Consider the following 27,070-nt stretch of genomic DNA (forward strand, 5'->3'; position numbering starts at 1 on the left):
TAAGAAACTGGCTTGGCAGGGGGGTGAGATGACACTTTTCACATGGCAATGACTCAGAGCTGGGACACCAGGAGGTGACACAGTGGTCTTTATCATCTGAATAGAGTGTGTGGAGTGGGTGAGGAGGAGTGGGACAAACCCCATCAGCTGGACAAACTAAGCTGTGTTTCCACGACTTTCGTTAATTTCCTATGAAATATATATATATATATATATATATATATATATATATATATATATATATATATTTCTAAAGGACCAATGTAGGGCTAAACCAGTATATATATATATATATATACTTTTATATATATATATATATATATATATATATATATATATATATATATATACTTTTGGAAATTGTGGTATGTCTCAACCCTTTTGAGTCACAGCAAGGGTAAGGGATTTTGTCCCAGTCGGGCCAGAACTTTAAGATGGCTCTCCTCTTTGGGAGGCAGAGTATTGAAGGCAGAGGGACCAGAAAGAAAGCTGAATGACCTTGGTGCACAGAGTCAGAAAACTCATGGCTAACTCATACTCCACGAAGTAGGTCCAGGAAAGATGGGGAGAAAGTTTAACTGGGCTTGTGCCTGACTGGGAAATTAGAACATGACAGCATACTTGTACCATTTGGTTTGAGGTCTTATGAATTCCCATAGTATCAGAGACATTTCTATCCAAAATGTAGAAAAGGTACTCAAAAGGCAACTTTTAATTGATCATAATTTTGGAGGATGTATTCACTCTTCTAAGTGAATAATTAAGGATAAAATACAATTGTGTGAGGTTTGAAAGAGACCACACAAGGAGTTGGGGGGCTCTATATTTCCTGAGGTTTAAAACAACTGTCCCATAAATTAAAAAAAAAAATTTTTACTTTAAGATGTCACAAAAAATAAGGAAAATTTATGTCACATACTTTGAGCAACTCAAGGGAGTAAAATGCTTTAAAAATGCCGACTGGACTGTAAAGTGGTGAGGTATTTGAGAAGACCTACAAAATACACAAGGAGAATGATGAACACATCTTTAGAAATCACTAAGCTGTGCAGATAAGTAAAAATAATATTTCATATTTGAAACATTGGAACATTGGGTTTGGATAGACAGGAAAGAAAAGAAAGAAAGGGAGAAAGGAAAAAATTCTCTAAAACCTCGTGCTTAGTCAGTTAACTATTTCTTCATTGCCGTTCCCAGAATTCCATCCTACTGTTTCTGAATTTGGTCCTAAATAATTAGTTTCCTAGGGATGCAGTAACAAAGTACCACCAACTGGGTGGCTTAAAACAACAGAAATTTATTTTCCGTCACCTCCCGACACTGACAGTCTGGAATCAAGGTGTGAGCAGAGCTGGTTTCTTCTGCATGCTGGGGGGATGGGGGGGTGGGGGTGGGGGTGGGGGTGGGATCCGGTCCATCCTTCTCCGGTAACCATTGGTAGCTGTCGGCAATCTTTCATGTTCCTTGTCTTGCGTTACCCCTCTGTGCATATTGTTGTCAAAAGTTCCTCTTTTTATAAGGACAACAGTCATATTGGACTAGGCCCACTCTAATGACTTCTTGATTGCATCTGGGAAGACCTTTCCATGTAAAGTGCCATTCAAATGGAGGAGGGATTGGACTTCAACATATTAGGGGGTGGGGAGGGGCACACAATTCAACCTACGACGCCGACCAAGTTAAAAAGAAATCTTCCCTTTGCCTGGGAGAACCAGGCACTGACAGCTTCTCTGTGTGGGTAAGGCCTCTTGGTTTGCCTTCCAGGGCAGGCAGGAAGCTCAGGGACTCCGCTGTAATGACCTGAATTGGGCTGGAAGGGCCTTTAGGATGCCTTTGCGGCAGCTCCTTTTCTGGGTCCTCACCATGCCCTCTCCTAGCCCTCAACTATTCACCTCGCTGTCCAAGAAATTTATTTTTAGTTTAACAAATAAATGCTTTTAAGAGATAGAGTTGCTTTAATGAAAACTTCAAATGTTTTTTAAAAAATAGATCAGAACATGTGTTTCTAGCCTCTTACACTCCACCCCATTTTTTCTCCTCTGCGTTTGCTGCAGCCACCATGAAGCCCTCCCCTTGACTTTCCGTGCCACAGGGAGCCCGGCTCCCTGGAGGTTATGCCCTCACTCAGCTGCAGGCAGCTGGTGAGACCAGATGCATTATGAAATTCAAGGTCCTCCCTTCCTCTATCGTACTTTAAAGCTTCTCTGAGCCACCTACATTTTCTTGTCTATGACTATCAGCAGGAGTGACGGGAGGGTGGGAAGGGAGGACATTTTCAGCAGTGTGACATTTACAAGAACGGAATGTTATCTCTGGCCTGACCTTGGTTCACATTCTCAAGTGGGTTCAGGTTTCCTGAACACGTGTATATTGACCTTAGTATAGGACCAATTCTGGATGCCAAAAGTCAGCTATCTTTTAGCTTCTGCTGCCAGAAAATGGATTTTTTTTCTACAGCAAAAAGTGAAAATAGTGGCCTCTCATTTTGTGAAAACAATTCACTTTGACAGGATTAATGAAATGACCTGAGTTTACCCACACTTGAGTCCATTCTTGTGGGCTTTGACTGCAGTGCCCCCTAGTGGAAACTTTGATGTGTTCTATCAATTTTCGCAGGAATCTAAGAAGGCATTTTCACAAACGCGTTGTTTCCTAAAGTGGGTCCATATTTTGTTTCATGGTTTTTTTCCAACTAAAGCCCACTTCAACACATAACCATATTGTGCATGTATAACCTTCTGATTGATCCCATGAAAATTTCTGCACATGCCCCCTTCCTCATTTCAGGAAAGAGGGGAGAGAAGATGTAATAAAATGGGCGCAGAAGGAAGTCACATTAAGGGCTATTGAAGTGGGGTTGGTAACATGCTACATGTATCTAGAAAGATAAAATGCTGAAAGTATGACTATAGTGAAGCTTCAAAGCTGAGACCATTATGGTTAAAAAATATTTAAGCAAGATGGGGAAATAAATTAATTTGGTGAGGGTCCGTATCTATTTGGTTCCGGAGGACTTGTGACAGGTGGATGGGAAGGGAACAGCAGGTCCCCAGATGCAGGCCACTTTCTTACTGCTTTGCATAAAGAGGTCCGGCCTGTGACTTTAGCCCCAACTTATTCAGCTAAGACCAGGACCTCCATTTGTCCTGTGGGCTCTTTCTCATTCTGGTCCATGAGTGGGGTGAAGGTGAAGGTCTGGCCTCACTTCCTTGCTCTGTAGTAATGCATTCAGCCCTCTTATATCTTTTGATTGGAGCATTTAATCCACTTACATTGAAAGTAATTTTCAATTGATAATGTAGCTATTGTCATTTTATTATTCATAACTTTGATTTTTTTCCCCTCCATCATAAAGAAGGCTCTCTAACATTCCTTGTAATACTAGTTTACTGGTGATGCACTCCTTTTTCTTCTCTGGGAAGCTCTTTATCTGTCCTTTGATTTTAAATGATTGCTTTGGTGGGTAGAGTAATCTTGGTTGTATTTCCATACTTTTCATCATTTTGAGTATTTTGTGTCAATCCTTTCTGTCCTGCAAGGTTTCTGTTGAGAAATCAGCTGAAAGCCTTATGGGGGCTCCCTTATAAGTTACTAGTTCCATTTTTCTTGCTGGTTTTAAGATTCTCTCTTTGTCCTTAACCTATGGTGTTTTAATTATGATGTATCTTGGTGTGGGCCTGTTTGGGTTCATCTTGTTTGGGACTCTGTGCACTTCCTGGACTTGTATGTCTCTTTCCTTCACCAGGTTAGGAAAGTTTTCAGCCATTATTTCTTCAAATAGGTTTTCAATTCCTTGCTTTCTCTCTTCTCCTTCTGGTACCCCTATGATACAAATGTTGTTATGCTTGATGTTGTCCCAGAGGCCCATTCAACTCTCCTCATTTTTCTGAATTCTTTTTGCTGTTCTGATTGGATGTTTTCTGCTACCATATCTTCTAAATTGCTGATTCGATCCTCTGCTTCATCTAGTTGGCTGGTGATCCTCCTGGTGCATTCTTCATTTCAGTTATTGTATTCTTCACTTCTGACTGGTTCTGTTTTATGTTTTCTATGTCCTTTTTTATGCTTGCTATCTCTCTGTTAAAGTTCTCAGTAAGTTCCTTGAGCATCCTTTTGAACCATTGTTTTGAACTCTGTCTTTGGTAGGTTGCTTTCTTCTATTTTGTTTAGTTCTTTTTCTGGAATTTTCTCCTGTTCTTTCATTTGGAATGCATTTCTTTGTTTCCTCATTTTGGCTGCCTTTCTGTGTTTGTTTCTCTGTATTAGGCAGAGCTCCTATATCATATAATCTTGCTGAGTGGCCTTATGTAGTAGGTGCCCCGTGGAGCACAGGGACACTACCTCTCTGGTCACCTGCTCTGGGTGCTCCAGGAGTGTCCCTTGTGTGGGTTGTGTGTACCCTCCTCTTATAGTTGAGCCTTGGTTGGTATTGGCATCTAAGTGTGTTGGATTGACCCTCAGGCTGATTGGCTGTGGGGTTTGGCCATGTCCACAGCTTACAGACTACTGTGCAGGGGGCTTACTCCCCTGAGTGGGATTTGCCCAGTGGGCTCTGGTGGCTGTTGAGACCACCTGTTGTGTGTACCACTTGTGGGGCTAGTTGAGCTGTGCTCTGCTGTGGTCTGAAGCCAACCTCTAAGTATATTGGTTCTGGGGCCTCTTGGGAGGGGCTCCAGTACAAGCTCAGGTCACCCACCACTGCCTGTGACCAGGCACAACTACCTGGTAGGAGCCAGAAAGCAATCCACAGTTGTTCACTGCTAAAGTTGGAGGCATGTGGGAGAGGCCATGCTGTGAACCGAGGACAGCTGTCACAGTACTGGGCCTGGGGTAGTGCTGCAAAAAGCTAGGACACTCCAACGCCTTGCTGCCACCTGCTGGCTCACTTAAGGCTCAACCACTGATAAAGCCTCATGCAGTATACTAATTGGGCCTCAGGGAGTCACTAGAGTGGGAAGAGTTGTGGTTACAAGATTAATGTAGACTCTGGTTTGGTGCTAGTACTGAGCCTGGAGCTATTCAGCAAAAGTCTCAGAGCATACTGAGGCTAGTTGCAGCCCACTTGGGGCTTGTGGACTCTGATAGTTTTCCAAGAAAGAACGCAATGTGGCTGTAGCTGGCTGCTCATCAGAGAAAGTGCCTCTGATGTTGAGGGGAGTTGTGTGGGGTGGGGGTCCCAGTGGAGCTCACCAGGCCAATCAGATTCAGATTTGGCTGTGGTGGGGGAGGTCTCAACACGGGAAAGATGGTTCCTGCCTGATGGCTGCATGGGAGCAGAACCCCTCACAGAGAAAATGGCGACTATCCTTCAGCCCTCGTCTCAATGCCACACAACTCATTCTGCCCCCTTGTATGCCTCTGACACCCCCGAGTCACCATTCCTCCAACAGAGCCCAGTGTGAGTACACGCGAGTGAATGAGTTTGTGCGTGGGCCATTTAAGAGGATGTCTGGGTGTCCTGCGGCCTTCCGTCCCACCCAGAGAGTCGAAATACCCACTGTTTTTCACAGCCAGATGTTGCTGGGCTCGTGTTCCTGGTACCAGTGCTCTGGGCCGGGTAGGCTGGAGTGGGGCTAGGGTCCCTCATTCAGGGGGAACCTCCATGGCTGAGATATCCATCCTGATTCTCAACTGCCACATGAAGGTTTGGAGCCAGCCTATTTTGTGTCTCCACCCCTCCTACCAGTCTCAATGTGGCTTCTTTATATCCTTAGTTATAAAACTTCTGTTTAGCCAGACTTCAGATGGTTCTTCATGTTGATTGTTCTACAATTCAGTTGTAAATTTAATGTGTTCATGGAAGGAAGCTTGCACAGTGTTTATTTACTCTGCCATCTTACATCTCTCAAAAATACGTTTTATATATGTTATATGACTATATGTATACATGCACATATATGCACACACACACATACAGACAGACAGACATACAGAGAGACAAATTTCCCGTCTTACCTTGTATTTCACCATGAAACACGGAAAAGTTTGTCCTGAACTGACACAAAAGTCTGTGACTGACTTTTGGGGACCGTGTGAGAACTTTGCCCCTGAACTTCCCATTTCCTGCATGATTTGGGGAGTGCTATTATGTTATTTCTTCGACATTAGCACTTAGCCCCCTCCTACTGTGGTGTAAGGAGAGATGAGCGATGAGAGAGAGTGGCCGTCTAGAGTTACAGAACTTGTTGCCTGTGGCCTCTGCTTGCGGTGGAGGGCAGGTGAGAGCGTCAGGCCTCAGAGACTCTTGGGGACCATAAGACCTAGAGAACTGCTCGGTTCATCTTCCCAGTTCAGTGCAGATGCATGGGTCCATCAATCATTCCTGGCAGATGGGAACGTGCTTGTGTTCAAGGCCTCAGAGGAATGGTTTCCAAATATCCCAGGACATTGCATTCCAACACTCAGGAATGTTCACTCTCAAGAAGGAAGTTCACATAAATGTAGAGCCAGAATGGGCCTAAAATCACATAGTTGAATTTCCCCATGTTACAAAGCCACTAATTCACCTGAAAGAGGCAAAGGGCAAGCAGAGATTCACTAAAATTATCTTTGAGAGTCTGACACTACCTCGTAAGCTCTACATGGCCCTACACTACTGCCTGGAACACATGTGCTTCTCAGATGGTGGGTGGGCTGGGCTGGGGACTCCTAACACATATCTCACACCTACCCCAAACCCCTACCCTTAACCTGCTAGTCCCCCCGTGAGCTGAAGAAAAGCCAACATCAGAGGCCGTTCTCGAGAGCCTTCCCCTGCTGGGCTGGAATCTATTATTTTATCTTCTAAGCTTTGTCTTAGCCATGCTCAAACTTTTTACCCTTTCTTTAAAGGACTTATTTTAGAAATATTTACTTGTTGATTTTTAAAAAAAATTAGTTCCCTTTTCACAAGTGTTGTTCCAATTGGGCCACAATATCCTCACGTCCAATTGATATTGACCATTTACACAATTTATGCAGTTCCCTACTCTGTGCATTGAAAGTCTGTACATAGAATACTCTTGCTTATATTTTTATTTGCTGTGTATCTTTTAATTGGCCTTGTTTTGTCTTCCTAACCTTTAAATTAGTTGTATATTTCAACTATTTAACTCAGTTTGTTGCTTTCTGATGACGTCTCCATAGTGAGCTGAATGACGGCCCCTCAAAAAGGTATGCCCACATTCTAATTCCTGGGACATGTGAATGTGACCTTATTTGGGAAAAGAGACTTTGTGGGCATATTCAGTTACTGATCTTGAGATAGGGAGCTAATCCTGGATTATGTCAGTGGGCTCTAAATCCAATGACAAGTGTCCTCATAAAAGACACACATGAAAGATACACAGAGGAGAAAGTAACGTGAAGATGGAGGCAGAGATTGATCAGAGTGATGAGCAACAGGCCAGGATATGCTGACAGCTATCAGAAGCTGGAAGAGACAAGGAAGGGCTCTCCCCTGGAGCCTCCAGGGACTGTGGGCCGCCAACACCCTGGTTTTGAAATTCTGGCCTCCAGAACTGGGAGAGAATACATTTTTGTTGTTTTAAGCCACCAAATTTGTGGTGATTTTTTAAGGTAGCCACAGAAAGCTTATATAGTCTCCAATATGCTAAGAATTTGTTCAACACATTTCCTATACAGTGATTTATTCTGCTATATGTAATCATTATCCCGACATTTAATGCTATTTTCCAACTGTCAACATTTGCTATACCTTGAAGGTCATGAATCTCAGTCATTTTGTGAATTTTCGTCACTGCTTCTTATTTGTTAATTGATGGGCTGTGTCCAGAATTGAAGGTTTCTGTTTCTCTACTAACCAACAGAAAATAAATTGGTTCTTTTCTAATTCACAAATTTTGGAACAAAGTCTGGAGAACATATAGAATTGAACAGTTTGACATCTCAGAGAAAGATATGAGTTATGTGAAGGTGTTTTAGGGCAATTACACTAATTGTATATCATAGCAGTTAGTGTGTGGTTTGGAGCTAGACTCTGTGGGTTGGAACCCAGCTTTACCAACTAATTGTGGCAAGTTATTTATCTTATCTGGGTCTTGATTTCCTCATCTGTGAAATGGGTCTAATAATTGTACCAACTCAAGGGTGTTTGGTAAGGATTAAGGAGATAATGTGTGTAGAGTTCTTGGAACAACACCAGGAGTCTGCTGGATGCCACAAAAGTGATAACTATAGTTCACGTGTTTATATCTTAAACATCCAATTAGTGTGAAACCCCCCAAAAAATCGGGAGGGACTAAATAGTGAGGTTATTAATAACTTAATAACCTTAAGTTATTCACTTGAGGCAAGGGCTACCAGGTATAGAACGTTGTATAAACCTGAAAATAAGGTTCCAAGCAGAATTATATATACTTATCTAGGGGTGAACAACAATTTACTCACAAAGCAAGTAGTAATTATTCTGCGTTATGCTGTTGATAGCCATTATTTAACAGGCTATGTAATGACAAATGCCCCCTCTTATTAAACCAGGCACTCTGTCTCTTTTCTTGACCTTTTGCAGTATTTCTCAGATTGACTTCATCATTTCAATTCAAGGGCTAGTAGATTAATCTCATTATTACTTCATGCCTGCACTGTTTGAATACTCATGGAACCCAGGCCCATATGACTAAATCTTTTCCCTCCAGCAGAATTCTGGGCATAGCATTCTGTAGCCCCCAAACTTTCTGAAATTCTCATCGCCTACAGCACTGGCCTTGAGCTCTTTGAATCCTGCACCCAATCAAAGGAAGAAAAATTAACAAGCCATATAAATGATATACAAATGCTATTATCCTAATCATCTATATGTGATAAAATATATGACAATGGAAAAGATGAGTTTAAGCTGAAACAGAAAGCATTTTTAGCTGTCTTTCTAGTCATGATGCTCAGCCCTGTCACGAGCTGCCCTCTAAAGGCATGTTTTACATTTAGGATAAAGTTCCTCTTTAATCATAATGGGTGCAGACCCTCATGACAATGCATCTTCCTGGTCATTTAGAACTTTTTGTCCAGCTTATTGTCAGAGGTGGTTTGATTATTGTTGTTTTCCCCACAGGCTGAAGTGTAGATGTATATACCTTCTGTCATTTTCTTGCTGTTTGTCTGTACTTGCTTTATTATACCATGTTCAATATGCCATTTCTTTCCAGGAATCTTTTTAAACCACTTGTCCATTTTTTGAGGGTTAATTAAGTTAAACCATGAGCCATCTGTGCTGCAAAACATGACAATAAATGGGCAGTGAAGAAATGGGGAGGAGCCACCACCCTCTGTCACTCACACCACTTTGGGATAAACTCACAAACTCATTGGCCATCGGACATACAGGTCGAGTGAAAGCATTAGCGTCAACTTCTATATTTAATGCTCACAAAAGTAAGAATCAATATGTTCTTATTGTCTCCCATTTTGTGCCCCTCCCCAGTGGACATTCATCTTTAGGGGACCACTGTCTACAGACAAAGTCCAAACTTTTTAGTCAGATTTTCTAGACCTTCACAGGCTGGTCTTCATTGGCCTTTCCTGGTCCAATGGTTGCATGTCCCCTATAGGACCCAAACTGGACATTTGCTGTTAGACTTTAGTCGAAATGGATTGCCCACTGTCCCCCAACATGCCTTATTTTTGTCTCTAACGAGTCCCCATGTTCAAATAAACAATTCTACCTTTCTAAGAAAATTCAGGCCAGATCTCACCTCTTCATTCTTCCCTTATAATCTTGAGGCTGCAGTGAGTGCTCCTCTCTGACTCTGCAAATAGTCTTTTGGCAATTAGTCACACTTCCTGGTGAGGTGTCTTCTATTATTGTCCTTATTATTGAAACTTTTATTATTGTTCTATTTTTACATGCTCGTATCTTTTAAAAATTTTTTATTTTTAAATTACAGTTGACATGCAATATTATATTAGTTTCAGGTGTACAATATAGTGATTAAACATTTATATAACTGGTGACCGCAATAAGTCTAGCACCTTCCTGACACCGTACACAGTTATTACAATATTATTGATTATATTCCAGATTAGATGCTTGTGTCTTATCTCTCCAACTGGATTGCTTGTTCCTTGATAGTGAGCCTGTGTGTTTTATCATGGTTTAATTTAAAATGTTAAAAGAGTAATATGTGCACATAATTTAAGACATTATCATTGCAAAATAATGCAATGAAACACACCATCCTCCTACTGACATTTTCCTCTTTCTTCTCATCTTCCTTACAGGTATTCCCTTTCAAATCTTAGTTGTTTCTCCTGACAATTTCCTCCAAATTTTGCTACCCATTCTCTAGTTCTTGAATCATTGCTTGCAGACATTATCTAATGAGTTTTTACTAAGGGATATGAGCATAGGGTATTCTGATTGTTCCTCCTCCCATTTTTTCCTTCCCCTTTTCATCCTTGCATTTTCCTAATATATCACAATTTGTTTTTCAGTTATCAGTCAGTATTCTCATTACTATGACTACTATATAAATACAGTTTACCACTGAGCCAACTAGGGCATATAAACTCATTTCTTTTTAGAAACTTTGGTTTTTCCTGAAGTTGCCACATTTTCCTCACTTGTTTTGTTGACTCTGAAGCTATCATCACATTTTTCACCAAATGCTCTCACAGCACTACAAAGTGCCTGTCGGTATTATTTTCCAAGTTCTCAAATGTATCATACAATCGTTTGGTTCAGGTTTTGCTGGGAGACCTTCCCCTCCCATAGACTTTGTCGACTTGCTCTAACTGGACCAGCTGTTGTCTGAATTTGTGGCACTGTTGTTACTCTGTGACTTCCCTGTGATACTCTCCTGTGTGGGACACCCTCCTTTTTGGATTCCATATTTCGTCTTTCCTTGGTTTTAACCCTCATTCTGGTGGGGTCCTTAACGTGTGAAAATGTCTATTCTATCCTTACTTTTGGTGCATAGATTGGCTGGGTATAAAAACCTAGATTAAGAACATAGTTCCTTTAAAACATTCAAGGTTTTATCCTCCTATTGTATTTTCATGTCTATTCCTGATTCCATTTGTATGTTTCTTCTCTGGAAGGTACTAGCATCTTCTCTTTATCTCTGTTGTTTTGAGATGTTGTGATCTTTTCATTTATTGTGCTAGGCACCCAGCGTATCTTTTTAATTTGGGGACTTGTCATCCTCAGTTCTGAGGAAAATTCTGTAATCTCTGATAGTTTCTTCCTTTCTGGTCTCTTTCTGGAATTCCAGAAATTTTGGACCTCTTGTTTTGGACCTATGTCTTTCCTTTTTCTCTTCTATTTTCTATTTTTTGATCTTTTTGTTTTACTTTCTAGGATTTATTCCATAGTATATTATAACACTCTATTGAATTTTACATCTTGGTTATCCTATTTTTAATTCCCAAGGAATCTCTCTTGCTCTCTCACATCTACCTGTTCTTATTTTATGAATTAACTCTCTTCTCTAATGGCTCTGAAGGTACACACACACACACACACACACACACACACACACACACGCATCCAGATCCTGCACCATTTCTGTTTCCTCTGCAGTCCTTCCTACCAGTCTCTTGTAATTCATGTTGCAAGTTTTCTTAAATACCTGGTGATCCTTGATTGTCCTTTTATAATTTAGACTTAGATACTTGAAAGCAACTTTCTAGCTCTCTGTGTAGGCAGAGCTGTGGATAAGTGGGCTTCACAATAGGTGCCAAGCTAAAATTTGGGGTTGGGGGCCAACTGGCCTTTTCATTCAGGATCTATTTCTTCAGCGAAGCATCCAGTCCTTGATGGGGGGGTATTTTCCTGGCTGTGACCTTCTGGCATCAGGTTCTTGGAAGTGTGCTGGATGGTCTACTATCATTAGGTGGACTTCCAGTTAATTCCCTTATTTTCAGGTGTGTGCCTCACTCTTTCTTTGCTCACCAGTAACTATTAGACTGGCCCTTCCTGGAGTCAGTTTCTCTAAGGCATGTTTCTAGCCAACAGTAAGGACCAGGAAGCATGGAGGTGTCTGCCTCTATTGAATGGTTAGGAGGGAATCTGGGGTACATGCCTTCTACATAGAAACTTTGGACCAACCCCCTGCACTGCCCCTCTGGGTCTAAGTCCTGGGCCTCTGAAGGTTCTGCAGGGCAAACTGGCTTTCAAGCCCTCCTGGGAAAGAGTTACAGTTTAAAACCATATTTATTGTTGTTGTTTATTTTTGTTTTCATGAAAGAGGCCCAACCAAAAAAGTATTGTTGTGAATTGTCTGATGGGGTAGAATTTGTGATGCTTGATCTGGATTGAAAGAATCAGCAGGAACTGCAGGCAGAATCTACATCACTCAGGAAACTGGCTGATAACAGGCAAATATTCAAAACTGTATTAAGAGCTCTAAGTTGTCACCAATTTGAAAGGAAAGTTGGATTCTTTGGGACATTAGATTGTATTCCTGCAGAACCATCAAGGGGATGTAAAAATGACCCCAATTTGGCACCAGATAGACTTTGCTTTGATGCTCTGCCCCCCCCGGGTCGGGGGTAGTCTGGGAGGGGTGTGCACTTTCTTTCCTCGATGCCAAGAACTCACTATTATAAGTGGAGAGAACCAAATTATTTCATGGAATGGAATAGAAAAATTGCAATGTTTTAGGTTAAGTAGTTTATTTTTATTGGTTGTGTTTAACAGTCAAAGAAATGTGTACCTTCTGAATAACAGAAGCTGCAAAAGCATAGCAGTGGCCCCAGGGAAGTTAACACTAATTGTTCAATAAATATTCTTGAGTATGTGCATCCACCCCGATGATGGCAGCCAATCATCCACACATTCCATCGCTTTCCATGTAGAAGACATTGTAGTCTCTTTATCGGACTCTAAATCTCATTTTAAACCTCTCCATGATGCTAACACCCTTGTAACACAAATTAGATAAAGACTAAATGTCTTTGCCATGAATATGGCAGGTAAAATGAATGAATAAATAATGACTAATAACATTAATAACTTGAAATTTTCCATTGCTTAACATATATCACACATGGGAGGAAGTATTTTATAGGTATTAGTTACATATTTATACAACCACCATATAAGATATTGTGTCGCTCAACTTAGATTAAGTAAGTTATGCTGCAATAAAAAATGGCCCCCGGGTCTCAGAGGTTAATGACAACTCATGTTTTCCACTCACATAACATGTCCATCATGGGGCTGCATGACTGGGGACCTAGAAGGTGGAGGAGCGCCAGGGAAAATTGGTAATCTCAGGTGGAGGGACAGAAGGGATGGTAAACCATGAGCTATTTCTGAAAACTTCTGTTGAGAAGGGACACATGCCACTTCTCCCTTTGATTCAATGGCCAAAGCAAGTCACATGGTTGCTCCTGACCTTCGTGAGTCAGGGAGGTTTTATTCTATTTCATGGAAGGGCATTTCATGTCCTGTGCACAGCCGGATATCAGTGGCTGGGGAAGTACAAACGTCCACCAGGGAGAGCAGCAAATATTTTGAATAATACAATATACCATAGAGAAAACAAAACACAAATGCAGCGTCAAGGATGTAATCATGCAGAAATTTTAAAATCAAACCCTGTGTGCCACTTTATTAAAAGAGAAACAATTAATTTTCATCTGTATGTTATCATTCCAGGGTATAGTTAAAAAAAAAAAAAACAACAACAGCAGCACTAAGATATTATGAGCAATAACACCAAGAGATTGCCTTACAAAAGGGCCAATCTAATGTTATTTATACAAATGAAATCCAGGTTCTAAAATCTAGATTTCTGGCATCTTAGGTGGTCTCAAAGAGGATCCTGTTTCACGTTGGGGATTCTCTAATGTTTTACATTCATCATGTGACTCTGAAACTTGCCAAATGTGAGAAATAGCTGAGAGGCAGTAAGTGTAATTGTTTTAAGGGGAGATAATTTTAAGAGGAAATAATTTCACATCACCAGAAACCTGTCTTAAACTCATGAGAACCTAGTCAGTCTGCATTCTATTTCCTTTCTCATGGTTGCATAAAGTCTTGTCTGTCACAAGACAAATAAGTGCATACACATCCCAATGCTATAATTTGTTTTCTAGTTTATTAGAATCTTCATTAAAAAGTCACCACTTCTCTAGAATTAGCATTTATTGTACTATAGAAATTAGCCAACCAGGTGATGCTGTTTTCTTGAACGAGCCTGCCACCTAGTGGCCATATGGAAAACCAGACTCGGCAAAACCAGTGCTCCGCAGTACTTTTCCTTCAATGAGTATTTTTTGAGTGCCTAAGGTGTACCAAACACTGTTCTAGGTACTGAACTTATAACAGTGAATGAAACGGATGAGAATCCCCGCCCTCCCAGAGCTGATGCCTGACTGCATAAGGACTTGTGTATATAAGTTAAAATTTGGAAATGTGGCCCACCTTCATAACCTGTTAACGTAACATCCTAATTACATGTGCTCCCATCTTCTCCACATGCTACATGTGCGTGAACTATCCCTGCTCCTATAAAGGTCAGCTCTTTCTCCTTCTATTCTCTGGATCCAAACACCTTTTCCCTTATCAATGGGTCAAGGACTTTGCCTCTAGAATGATCCCCTCTTTCTCCCACATTCTCAAAGGCTTCCTCTCCCTTGCACACCCCCTTCCATGTATACACCGGCTCCAATGGCTGTCATTAAAACAAAACAAAACTAAACTAAACTTTCCTTAATCCTAAATTCTTTCTAGCTAATGATGCATTTCTCTGCTTTCTGTCACAATGAACCTTCTCAGAAGTTTTGTTTTTATCCCTTGTGCTCTCAAGAATCTCATCAGCCTTGTTTATTGCTGAATCCCTGGCACTCAGAAATATTTTCTGGCGGGTAGCTGGTGCTCCATAACGATGTTTAGTTTGCATATGAATTCATATTGCAACCATGGCAATTGCCCACCATGCCCTGGCCTATGGGTAATCTGGTAGTGGGGAAAATAGAGGTAGACAGGGCATTAAATTGATGAGAGTCATGCTTAGCATTTGGGAAGATTGTTTAACTGATGGGTTCCCAATTTGTAAAAGGAGGATTGGACTACACTGGAGATGACAATTATGTATCGTGTAAGATATCTAAGCACTGGGATCTTGGGTATAATATTACAAAGAGATTTTTTGGCCCCAAAAAGAATTCTATGACTGAATGATACTGATTGGTCAGCAGTGTCCACCCTCGATATGGGAGGCGGTGCTGGCCATGCATTCGTGGACTTTATGGTTTCCTCTTGCTCTAAATGTAAACAGAGATTTTAAAAGGCAGAATCTCACAATGTTGTTTCCATTGCATTTTGGATTTGAACTAGACTTAAACCTCTGAACAGTCTTCATCATTTAATGATACAGTAAGAATTAAACTCAGACTCAAAATGATAAACCGCAATCTCCAGGAATGAATCTAAGATAAATGGAAACAGATTTGCATCTGTTTATTTACCCAGAGTTCATCTGATATCTGGTATCATGAAGGAATAATATTTTATTGTATAATATTTAAAAATGTTCCTTTCAGAAAAATGTCCTGAACTAAGGCTGGTATTTATTATGCTTGGTATTTTATTTCCCACTGAGATGTTTTATCTTCCCTTTCCTTCTGGTTGGTTGACTTCACTTGCTTCCCCCCACCCGTTTTGCTTCTTCACAAGGAGATAATTCTGGAGTAGACTGACAAATATTTCAAGCTAGATTTCAATAACTGGGAATAATAAATGTGAAATTAATGAGATTAAAATAAAATAAACCTCAAAAGAAAGTGTAAGCCCTTTTTAGTGGAAATTGGGATCAAATGCATATTTTCATCACCATATGTGTCAAAGAGTCATAAATCTCTTGGGTGGATGAAAAAAACTCAAAAACATCTGCATGGATTTGAAGATTTAAAAGAATGTATGGAGTTTATCTTAGTGAAAGAAAAGATAGTGATGGATGATTTAATTTTTTATTTTTAAAATGTTTCCAAAATTAAATTTGTTAGGGTGACACTGGTTAATAAAATTATGTAGGTTTAAAGTGTACATTTCTATAATACATCATCTGTGTATTGCACTGTGTGTTCACCACCCAGTTTGAATTTGGGTAATGACCAATGATTTTAGTAGCAGGAAATTATTAATGATCTAGATCAGAGGTTGGCAAACTTCAGCTGTTGTGTCAAAGTTGACCAGCCCTGTGTTTTGTAAATAAAGCTTTATTGGAACACAGCCATGTCCATTGGTTTTCACATTGTTTACGGCTGCTTTCCTGATACAACGGCAAAGTCCCCCAGTGGCCCACAGAAATCCCATGGCTTGCAAAACCTACATATCCACTGTTTGGCCCTTTCTAGATTATAAGCTTTTCCATTAGATTGTATGTTTTTGAAGGCAGGGACTCTATGTTTAGCCTTAGTTTTGAATTTCTCTTTAAAAAGTATCGGGGCCTTTGAAATGATCAGTTAATAACAATTTTAAGAAATCTAGTGTAAAAATAGATTTATGCAGTGGGTGGTATTTTTACACATTTTTATAGGTAGTAGTTTCATGTTGGACCATTAGGCCAACCCCATTTTTCTCTGCCCTCAGAGAAAGGTTTGTGTCCTCTGCAACTCTTCCCTCAGCTGGGTTCTTCTGCAGGCCCCACCCCAGAAGGGAGCTTGCACAGCAGGGCATCGCCCAGCATCTCCCCTCCTGACTTCCTCCTTCCCCAGGTGCCACTAAGTTACTTTGAGTCTATCTGGCTGGTTGCTAGGGAACAACTGCCCTCAAAAGATCTTCGTGACTCAGGTTGCCCCTTGCATCCTCAGGACTTCCAGCCTGCGGGGCTTCCCATCAGCAATGTGCAGGCCTGTGAGCAGATTTTAAGCAGCTGCCAACAAGATGTGGGGTGTCCATTGCCAGACTCCCATGGCACCCCTTTAAGCAGAAATGGGGGGGACCCCTTCCCTTGGGCCAAAATACAAGTTGAGTTTTAAAAGAAGAAGAAAACCTTAACATACAAATATTTCTTCTTATTTTTCTGTCCACACATACTCGAGAAGTTAGTTTTTGCACTGCATGTCTGTTTTGACAGCACAGTGTCTGGCACTTAGTGAGAGAAGCTAAGGGGGAGGGGTGAACTCCATGATGGTCACCCCTCAGTCCCCTGGGAATCTGGAGTTCCCAGCTCGAGAACCTCTGCTTGAGACTCCCGGGGGCGGGGTGGACGTATGTTTTGAATAGATCTTGCATGCCTGATGGACATTTTGCCCAGTCTAAGGAGAGGCTTCTTGCTTTTTCCCTGCACCTCCCATCCATGGAAAATCTTTCTATGTGCTCCAGCACATAGGACAAGGTTGCCTGTCCAGACCACTTTGTTTTCACCTTCTCAGAAAAATGCTTTAGCAGAATTATAATACAATCATTTCTGCAGTTTGTAGGTTCATATCATAAATGGCCTCATGAGAAAAACTCTGTATGTCCAGTAAAAATCATTACTGAAAATTGTCCTTTATGCAATTCAGTACCCTTTACATAAAGGGATATAGCAACACATTCCTTTCAAGTTGATTGCTAGGAAGACTTGTCCCTCCTGACACACACTGGAAATGTTTGTTTTTACTAGAGAAATTAATAGTCCCTAATATTTTAATTTTTTTCTCTTGGCTGCCGGGAAGTTCTTGTGCAAACATAGCAGCATACTTCAGGTTTTCCGTCATAGCTCTCTGTGTCCTCCCGTCCTCCCTGATTCAGTTCTTAACTCTGATCTCCTCCTTTCTGATCCTACTGGAGGTACTATAAAATCAGGTTCTTTAGGACAGCTTCTGAGCTTGTTTTATGAATTGCTTAAGGGCTTTAAATACATTTTCTTACATAATCCTCAGAACAACCCAGTGAAGTTGGAATTCTCCCATTTCCCAGAAGAAAAAGACTAAGGCTAAAAGACAGGAAGAATTGCGTTCAAATTCAAAAAGCTAGAAAGCGAAGTCAAAGTGAGGATTTGAAACTATTGCTATCTAAAACCCAAGCTTGTCAACTCAACCACTAAGGTCTGTCCCGGTCATATTCCAGTGGAGTTCAACAGATGTCAAAGAGAACTTCTTACAGAAGAATAGAATCAATTTTCCCAGACAAAACCCAAACAGTAAATCAATATCAGAAAAACAAAGTCTAATCTTGTTGGTAATTAAATATATGCAACTTAAAACCATTTTGCATCCTTGAAAAGTGGTGAAATGTATTGGTGTTGGAGCTCTGGGGAAATGGGTTCTCTTAAATTCTTTTGGTAACGTTGAACTTTCAAATTTCATTCAAAAGCCAAAGCCATAAAAATCAGCACGGCGATGATGGATGGATCCCATTGCTAGAAACTTAAACTGAGGAATTATTTTAAAAGATGAAAACTACGTGTTTAAAGCTGACACAGCAGCACTATTAAAAGTAAAAAACAGAAAGGAAGGTAATTGGCCTTCAAAAGAAGACAAAATGCTGATGTGATTTTGATTCAGCAACAATGATATGTACTGGAAGATCATTCAGACAGACCGAGAAAGAGACAAAAACCAGTTATATAGAAAACAGAACTTTGTGTCGGTTATGGGGCCACCAATACACTAAGTTAATATGTAGATGGCATAGTAGGGACTGAGTATAGGCTAAAACCTTCTTGCTCCTGCATTCACTTCAAAAGCTGGGGCTGAGAGGAGGTCTTCTGCATTAGAAGTGAACAGCCATGGGGCACCTCAGAGACCTGGATTAGCAGCTAAAAGAGAGGCCAGGGCTGGGGCCAGACTCTTCATCCAAACGAAGTCCCTAATTTAAAGGCGAAGAAGCAGAAAGATGCACGAAGCACAAGTACAGAGTTCACACACAGAGTGCAGGGAAAGCTGATGAGAAGGCAGTCTCCAGGTAGTGATTTCTCGGCTGGGGACAGGTCTCCTGAACAACCCACAAAATTATATATTCTTCCCAAAGTAATGAATGGCCATTGCAAAAGCATGGAACTTTAAAACATGGTCTTAGAAAGCTGAGCAACCCTCCACCCCATCTCTGACACGACGCCAATTCTCAGTGAGAGCTACTGGAAACAGTTTGGGGTAAAATCCTGCAGACATTTTGCCATGATTTTATTTAGAGTGTAATGGGACAGTGCCATGTATACTGTCAGCAACTTGCTTTAGGCACTTAAGAAGTCGTTTTTGACATCTTTCCTTCTGTTTGATTTTGATAGCGTGAACATTTTAATGACAATGAAATTGCTTTTTTGTTGTTGTTCCAAGTCCACCAGAACCACTGATCCTTTAAGATGAGAAACTACAGACACCATAGCTGATTTTTTTTGTTTGTCTTCTGTTTTTAGATATCCTGAACTGTTTAATGCCAGCTTTTTCCTTTGTACATTTTAAGTCTGGCTCTCTCATTTCTTACTATCTAATTATTTTTTGTTTGGAGAGAAATCATTCTTTCTGACATGAGTTTATCTGAGTAGGAGATTCCTGGGCTTGAGATGCAATTGGGTTATGACATCTGCTTGTGCGTCTTAGGGAGTCTATCTAAAGAGCGGAGGTAGGTAGATGTTAGAATTTGGACAGCATTTGCACTTGGAGAAGTAGGGAAAAGCCTTAATTAATTTATAGCGAAAATATGCATTCTCTGCATCCTGGGTGGCAACTTGCTTGAGCACTTGCCAATTTATTTTGGGCATCATTCCTTGCATTGGAATGAAAGTAAAACTATTTTAATTACCAGTAGGGGCTGATATGAGAGTAGAGAAGCATGTAATAACAAGGAATGCGGCCAGACTTAAGGCTCAGGCTATCTAATACTGGAACCTCTGTAGTCTTACTCATTTAGAAGTGGAATCATGTGAATGATTGTTCTACAGCATTCTTTATGCCGTTGTAAGTAACTTGTTCTTTGAAGGTTTAATGAGTGATTATGGGGGAAGGGCAGCCAAAGAATTAAGGACTGTTTCCCAGGACTGAGGTCCCTCTGCTCTAATCCCATCCTGTAGAAACAGGTAGGCACTGCCTGGAAAAAGCCCTTCCTGGTTAGTGAGGCAAAGGGCCTCTTATCATTGGTTTTGTGTGTTTTCTTAACAGAAAATGCTGGTGAGTAGAAAAAGTACTTTGGGACTGAAAGGCTAGCTGGAGAAATTGGGGCTATGACAGGGAGAAGGTAGTTGGGAATAAGAACTACTCAGGTAGAATATAAGATTGCTTTTTATCTACCTTTTGTCTTAGGCAAATATGTTCCTGATGTAGAGCTAAGGCCAGGTTGCTCCTTCCATTTCAAGTCTAATGCTTCATAATAAACATGGTGGCCAAGGCTTCTCAGCTATCCCTTTACAGAACATAAGGAGGAAAGTGACATAGGGAACCGCAGTGAAGCTGTTTCCTCCCCTTTGCTCAGCATATAGTAACAGAGAGTGGAACTCCAAATCCAAAGGTGAATCTCTGGCGGTGCTCCTGGAATGACTGCTTGGATTTGTGCTACAGCCGAGGAAGGTGGTCAGCGAAGGGCTCAGGGTGCATTGCAGGACCCTGCTCAAAGGAGAATCTCTGATAAAGTTTTGTACCTCCAAACCTGCTGCCTGCTAAAGACACCCCAAAACCACAACAAGAGGCAGTTCCCCTTGGAACATGTGCTCTTAACAAAAATCAGGTCTTTTCCAACTTCATGCTCTTTTAAATCACCGTTTCTCAACCTCATGATCATTATTGACAATTTGTTTTTTTTTTTTTTTAAATTTTATTGAGGTGACAATTGTTAGTAAAATTACATAGATTTCAGGTGTACAATTCTGTATTACATCATCTATAAATCCCATTGCGTGTTCATCACCCAGAGTCAGTTCTCCTTCCATCACCATATATTCGATCCCCCTTACCCTCATCTCCCACCCCCCCACCCCCCGCCCCCCCTTACAATTTGGATGGGATAATTGCTTGTTGCAGGTGTTCTATGCGCGTTGTAGGACGTTCAGCAGCAACTCTGATTTCTACTCATTAGATGCCAGGAGTACTTCCCCACTTACACTTCCTTTCCCCATATGCCTCCAGATATTGCCAATGTCCTCTGGGGAGCAAAAGAGCCCCTGCTGGAGAAGCACTGACTGAAACAGAGGACGTCCTTCGCTTGCCTATGTGAAGGGTCAGGTTGTAATAATGTGTGTGGGGGGTGTAAGAAGGGAGAAAAATGGAGTAAATGCTATACAGATTTCAATGTTTTCCTGTAATTAAGAATCATATATATATATATATATATATAATATATATATATATATATATATATATATATATATATATATATGAAAACAGCTGTACTCTTTCATGTAATATTGGCTCTCTGGCCTTGAGCTTCCAATTTGTAGATAAGATCCTGTGAACAAATTATAGCAATTCGGTCCTCCAGCAAATACTTACCTGTACAGCTGAATTTATCAAATTCTGTACATGAGTCTCCCAGGGTTTGGGTTAATTTAGTGGCCTTGGATAGAAGTTAGCCAAAAAGATGTGAAGCAAAGGTGGTTGGGGTAACACAGGTGACACTGCTGTCACGTGCGTTAGCTTCATTCATGTTGGTCGACATATTTTCTTTGGGACTTTCATTCTCTTTGAACTATTTAGGAGGAAAGGATGGGCAACTGAGGAAGACACCGGGACTTGGTAGATGGTATGGGAGGCACGGAGAGGGGAGTCGTGGGTGAGGTTTGGAGGTGAAATGAGGTCTATATAATTACTGTAGACATTTCAATTGACAAAACAGATACAATTCAAAAAGGTGAACACACACTGAAATTTTTATAAACTGACTAGTAATTTAGGTGATGATGAGTCCATGATATTACAAGTAATTCTATGGCAAATACTTTAGCAGAAATCAGTAGTCACAGAATAATTTATCCTTTTGATAAATATGTTCATAATGCAGGTTATGTTTCACTGGCACAAATTATATAAGCAATTGAAAATGACAAAGGAATTCATTTTACAACCCAGGCAATCCAGCTTTGCTTATTAAAAATATATTTATTTCATTTGTAGAGTAAAACAGTTTTTATTTTCATGAGTATAATGTTGAGAGGTAATTAAATTGGTCATAAATCACACCTTTAACATAGGCTCCCCCGTCCGTTAGTCTATAATCTAAATAGCTAGTGACATCCACAATAGTTAATGGTAACAATTTTCTAAATTCCAGAGCTTCAAATGCTTCTCCATTCATTCCCCAAGTGTGTGTTTCAAGATTTTTTTTCAGGAGCACACACTTTAAAAATGTGAGATGAACCACTAAAAACATCACCAAATTGGACTTTACATAGTAACATATTGACTACCACTGGATACGTGTCTATAAATTCTGGAAAAGCTTCCATTCTTCAGGTTAATAGCATTGTCAGCCAGTTACATCATTATTTCATTAAAGAATGCCTTAAAACACCTGATGGAAAAACAAAATTGAGAAGACCCGCAGTCTCATTGGTAGAAGCTTTTGCCTCCTGTTTCTATGGTAACCTGTGATCTGTAGTCCAGTCACACCTTTGAAAGGCTTGTTTTCCCTATCATGAAAATTTACCCAGAAGCACTGAAGGTACCAAACATTAATTTTTATGTTGTTGCCGTTGTTGTTGTTTTTTTAATTGGAAAAAGAGAAAACAGAACATAACATCCAGGGGCTTATCATGTATGAGTACTTATTAATTTTAAGATAATTTTCATGCCTAGAAGACCACAGGGCTAAAAACTGAGTGCTAAATGAAATAACTATTCTGATACCCTAACAAACACACTCAACAAATGTCTTGGGCATAAATTTGCAAATGCCCACTATTTCGATAGGGTAAAAATGTTGAGACTTGCTCACAATGATTTAAAGTTTTATAGCCAAGTAATTTTCGACCTGGAGTGATTTTGCCTCCCAGGGGACATTTAGCAATGTCTGGAGACATTTTTGGTTGTCACAACTGGTGAAATGTCTATGATGGTGGTGGTGGTTTGTGTGTGAGTGTGTATTACTGGTAACTAGTGTGTAGAGGTCAGCAATAATGCTAAACGTCCCAGTGCACAGGACAGCCTGCCCCCCAACAAAATTAGCAGCCCCAAACAGGAGGCTGAGAAACCCTGCATCTAGCCTCATAGACAGTGTGCTGGAATGTGGGGCACACTGGACATATAAATCACTGAATAAATATTTATGTCCAAATAAATAAAATGCTTTGAAGGCAACCCTAGTTATAATTTGCTTCCGTGTTCTTGTGCCACATGTACTTGTTTTATTTAAATGGCAAAAGGGAAAAGAAAAAAAAAAAAGAAAAAGAACAAACAAAGCCCCCACTTTTTTCTTACTGCTCTTTGGTTAAATGGTGAACATTTCCAGCTTGCATGCATTTGTCTAATTTGGTGTGGCCGCATATAAACTTTAAATTCCTGTTCAGTAGGGTACACAAGTGTTTCCACAGCAAAACCTCTGGCGTAGCTCTGGGATGACATGGCCACCCCGCTTAATTTAAATGTAGTTAAGTTCGGATAAGTTTTTTTTTTTTCCTAGTAATCGAAAATGGACTTACCTTTCCCCAGTTGAATGCGGATGCACTTGCCTTTGGCGACTGCCCCCCTAAACATGGTTACATTTTGTCACCAGGATTTTGGAAGACAATTTTGCCCGAGTAGAATCGACGCCTAGGTCAGGAAGGCAGATCCACCCATGAGGAAAAAAACCTGCAACTCGATCTTTTTCCTTGCTGGGATATAGGCGAGCATAAAAGCAACCCAAACACAGCCAGAGGGCGCCAAAATACCGCAAATAAAAGTTCCAAAGGTTCAGACTGGTTTTGCGGGAAGGTAAAATCGCTTTTGGCTAAAGAAAGAGCGACCGTTGTAAACGACGTCATGTTATGTTCTTTTGCATTTGCTTCATGCCAAAAGATAAGCACCGTGAGCATACCTCCCTGCCCTGGTGGTTATGTTGTATCCCGGTATTAGACAAAGCGGCAGCCCCCCAGGACTCCCCGACACACCGCGGTTGGCCCCGGCTTTAACTTGTGCTCTTCTGTGCGGGTTGCCTCGGCTACCCCAGTCTTCCGAGAACTGATGGCCTCCATGAAAGCACAGACACAAAAGACAAACAAACAACCCGACGGTTCCATTCCTCGGGCTCGTGTCTTCCCTTCTTCCTCTCCCAAGTCCAGAGAGCATCCTCGCAGGGCGTCGCGCCCGCCCCTCCAGCTGGACCTTAGCGGTGGCGCTCGTTAGAAGCCGCAGCCTTCCCGGCTCAGGCCAGCGCGCCTCGTCCGCCCGGCGCCTCCGGGACATGCCTGTTGTTTGGAGGCCACCCTCAACCCCTCGGACATCCGTCCTTAGAGGCTAAGGGGGAACCCCCAGGTCACCCCCAGCCTCACTGCCTGCGGGCGTATAGGAATCTCAGCCGGAAGTAGCGAGCGAAAGGTATTTGGGTGCTGAGGAGGGTAGCAGGTGGCAGGGGGCGTCATTCATCACTTGTAGGCATCCCCTTAAGTCTGAGCGAGAGCCCGAGTACTTGTTATGAGAGAGAGAGAGAGAGAGAGCGAGATAGAGAGAGCGAGAGCGAGAGGAGAGAGAGAGAGAGAGACCCAGGGCAGCGCTGGAGTGGTGGGGGAGGGGAAAAGGGGCGGGGGGCACCAGAATCCAGAGGAGTGCAGGGGAGAGAGGGTGCGAGTGGGAAACCCGCATGGAGGGCAGATGAAGAGAAGCAGGAGGGGCACAGGGATGGAGGGGCGGGGAAGGGGGTCCACAGGGATGGAAAAGGGAGGTGGGGGGATTGGAATGGAGGGGAGGGACGTCAGGAGCGCACAGGGATGGAGGAGGGCGGGGCACCGGGATGGAGGGGAAAGAGGGAGGGAGGAGGGCGGGGTAGCAGGAGGAGGGAGGCTGGGCGGGCGGACGCGGCGGGGGAGGGCGCTGGGCAGGAAGGGGAGGGGGAGCGCGAGCGCAGGAAAGCAGAGGCTGCAGCCGCCGCGGCAGTAGCGGCAGCGGCAACGGCGGCGGCGGCAGCGCTCCAAGTCGCTCCTCGCTCCGGGTTCCGCCGTCGAGCCGGAGAAAGAGCCTCCTCCAGGGGCCAGACGCCAGGCCGGACGACACCAGCGACCCGGGCCCCTCGGCGGCACCGCGTTCACCTAGGGGCGGCGCAGGCACCCAGAGCCGGTAAGGAGGCGCGGACCTGGGGCGCCCGCAACCCCGGGGGCCTCCGTTACTCCACCGCACCGCGCCCCGCTCCCCAGGCCCGCCCTTCTCTCTCCGCGCTGCAGCCGGGTGGGTGTGGGTGGGTGGAAGTGCAGGGTATGATTAGACGGCGCCGGGCGTGGGGTCCTTCCACCAGGGCTCCGTCGCACTTCTGGGATCTGGGGTGATTGGGAGCCCCCGAAGTGGGTGGCTTCAGCTACTCGCCGGGTGGGGAGGATGGAGGGATGGCGAGTTCGATAAACCGAGTTGGGGGTGGGTGCGAAGCGGGAGAGAAGGTGATAGTTGAGGAAATTGCCTAATGCGAAGCCCTTTGAGTGCACTGAGTCCCAAAGGGACGGTTTTGTGGGGCTGAAGGGAGCGTATCTGTCATCGGAACCTTCCACTGCGGGGAAGAAAGCGTTTGGTGCGAGGGGCGCAGCAGCCGAAGATGGAGGGTGGGGGTGGGGGTGGGGTGGGGTGGGATTAGGGGAGAGGGAATACGCGGAATCTGGTCTGATCAGAGGAAGGAGGTGGTTTTTGGATTAGCAAATGGGTTTCCTCCACCCGTGGGACTCCTGAATCTTGGCTTGGGGTGGCCAAGGAATGCGAGATTCCCATGACAACGTGCCTCCAGAAGCACCTCTGAGTTGATGGAACAGCCAGCCTCGGACGTGGCTGAATTGCCTTCCCACTAACCCACGGGCCACCTCTGAACATCTGAGTTTTTGGAGTCTTCGGTTCAGAGAATGCACTGGGCGCCTACACCCGCGGTCCTGGCCGGGAGAGTGTGAGTTTGAACCTGACAGCGCGCGGTCCCTGACGGCCCAGCCCGGCTGTGAGCGAATGTTTGAGGTTTAGCAGATTTTGAGTAAAGCATTAACGCTGAAACCTGACACGCGGTTCCAGTCCCTTCCATCCCGAAAAATATAAATTGCAGAATCCCTGGATCCGGTCGTGCACACAATGCGCGGCTACAAACCGCATTCTTTTCATGAATATTCATCGAACGCTTGGCTGGGCTCCTTATCTGCTTCCCCAGAGATATTTCTGCCTTGAAACAAACTCCGTGGACAGCCTTTGCTTGTGTAATTTTCACCCTGCTGAAATTAGCACAGCGCACATGGGTGCATTTTTAGTACCTTGAGCATGGTTGACACACCTCGGTCTCCCGCGAGGCCAGTAGCACATACGTGGCCGATTAAAATGAAACACTAGCATCGAGATGGTCTTCCTACTATAGGGGTGTGACCAGCACCCCACACTCCCCACCCTCCCTCCGGGAGTACAGCCAGGGCTAACAGATCCCCAGTACTGCGGACAAAATGAATGAATCGGGACTGTAATTACCTATTCCTTTGTCTTGGCCTCGCGCATGCGCCACAGAGCAGGGTGTGGAGGGCCGAGCAGCCGGGGCTGATCTCTCCATCACCCACCCACCCACTCTCTCTTCCGAGGCCGAGGAACAAAGGCGTTTGCCCTAAATGTTGCGTGAAACCCTTGGGCGCAAATGACAGTCCTCTCTCCCCATCCCATGTGTATGTTTCTTCTTTATTAGGCCATCTGTCATCCTTTGCTTTCTTAGTGATTCAATTGATGAAAAATAAGATTTGCCGTTATAATGAGGACAAATTGTGAATTAAATATTTTTTAATCGAACACTGTTATTTTCCTTTCTTGTACTATCCATTGTTCTGTTTCCAGTAACATATTGCACTGCAGTGATGGTGACTCTCCTAATTTGCATTAATTAACTGTTTGACAGATTTTTGCTGCTGGTCATTTGATTAAGGGACATTAGTCTCCAAACGGACAGTGGGTATTGCCCCTAGTGTCACTACTTGGGAAAAATTGAGACATCTTGGCGTTTATAGGAACAAGATGGCCTACAAAACCCAGAATAGAGAAAATGGTTACCTTGTCAGGATCCTAACTCCTTTATTTTTCT

The 27,070-nt window shown here is 42.6% G+C and overlaps 1 protein-coding gene and 1 long non-coding RNA gene across 3 annotated transcripts in view; one reads left to right on the top strand and one right to left on the bottom strand.

Annotated features, from left to right (window-relative positions):
* Nucleotides 1–1,420: 1,420 nt before the first annotated feature.
* Nucleotides 1,421–23,988, bottom strand: LOC141570727 (uncharacterized). Its single transcript, XR_012495174.2, has 3 exons — nucleotides 23,496–23,988; nucleotides 9,072–9,208; nucleotides 1,421–6,414 (listed from the first exon to the last, which is right to left on the bottom strand). It is a non-coding gene; the product is annotated as an uncharacterized LOC141570727 (long non-coding RNA).
* Nucleotides 23,989–24,178: 190 nt separating this feature from the next.
* BASP1 (brain abundant membrane attached signal protein 1) overlaps nucleotides 24,179–27,070 on the top strand; it is a 48,382-nt gene continuing 45,490 nt past the window's right edge. Inside the window, exon 1 of one of the 2 annotated variants that reach the window (XM_019739659.3) lies at nucleotides 24,179–24,372. The gene's annotated coding sequence lies outside the window, so the exon portion shown is untranslated. Of the gene's footprint in view, nucleotides 24,373–24,881; nucleotides 25,108–27,070 lie in introns of those variants that run through there. The other variant, XM_019739658.3, reaches the window with a different exon arrangement.

The sequence above is a fragment of the Rhinolophus sinicus genome, chromosome 3, assembly GCF_057876585.1.
Source record: "Rhinolophus sinicus isolate RSI-liver-muscle chromosome 3, RSI-T2T, whole genome shotgun sequence".
Taxonomy (NCBI): Eukaryota; Metazoa; Chordata; class Mammalia; order Chiroptera; family Rhinolophidae; genus Rhinolophus; species Rhinolophus sinicus.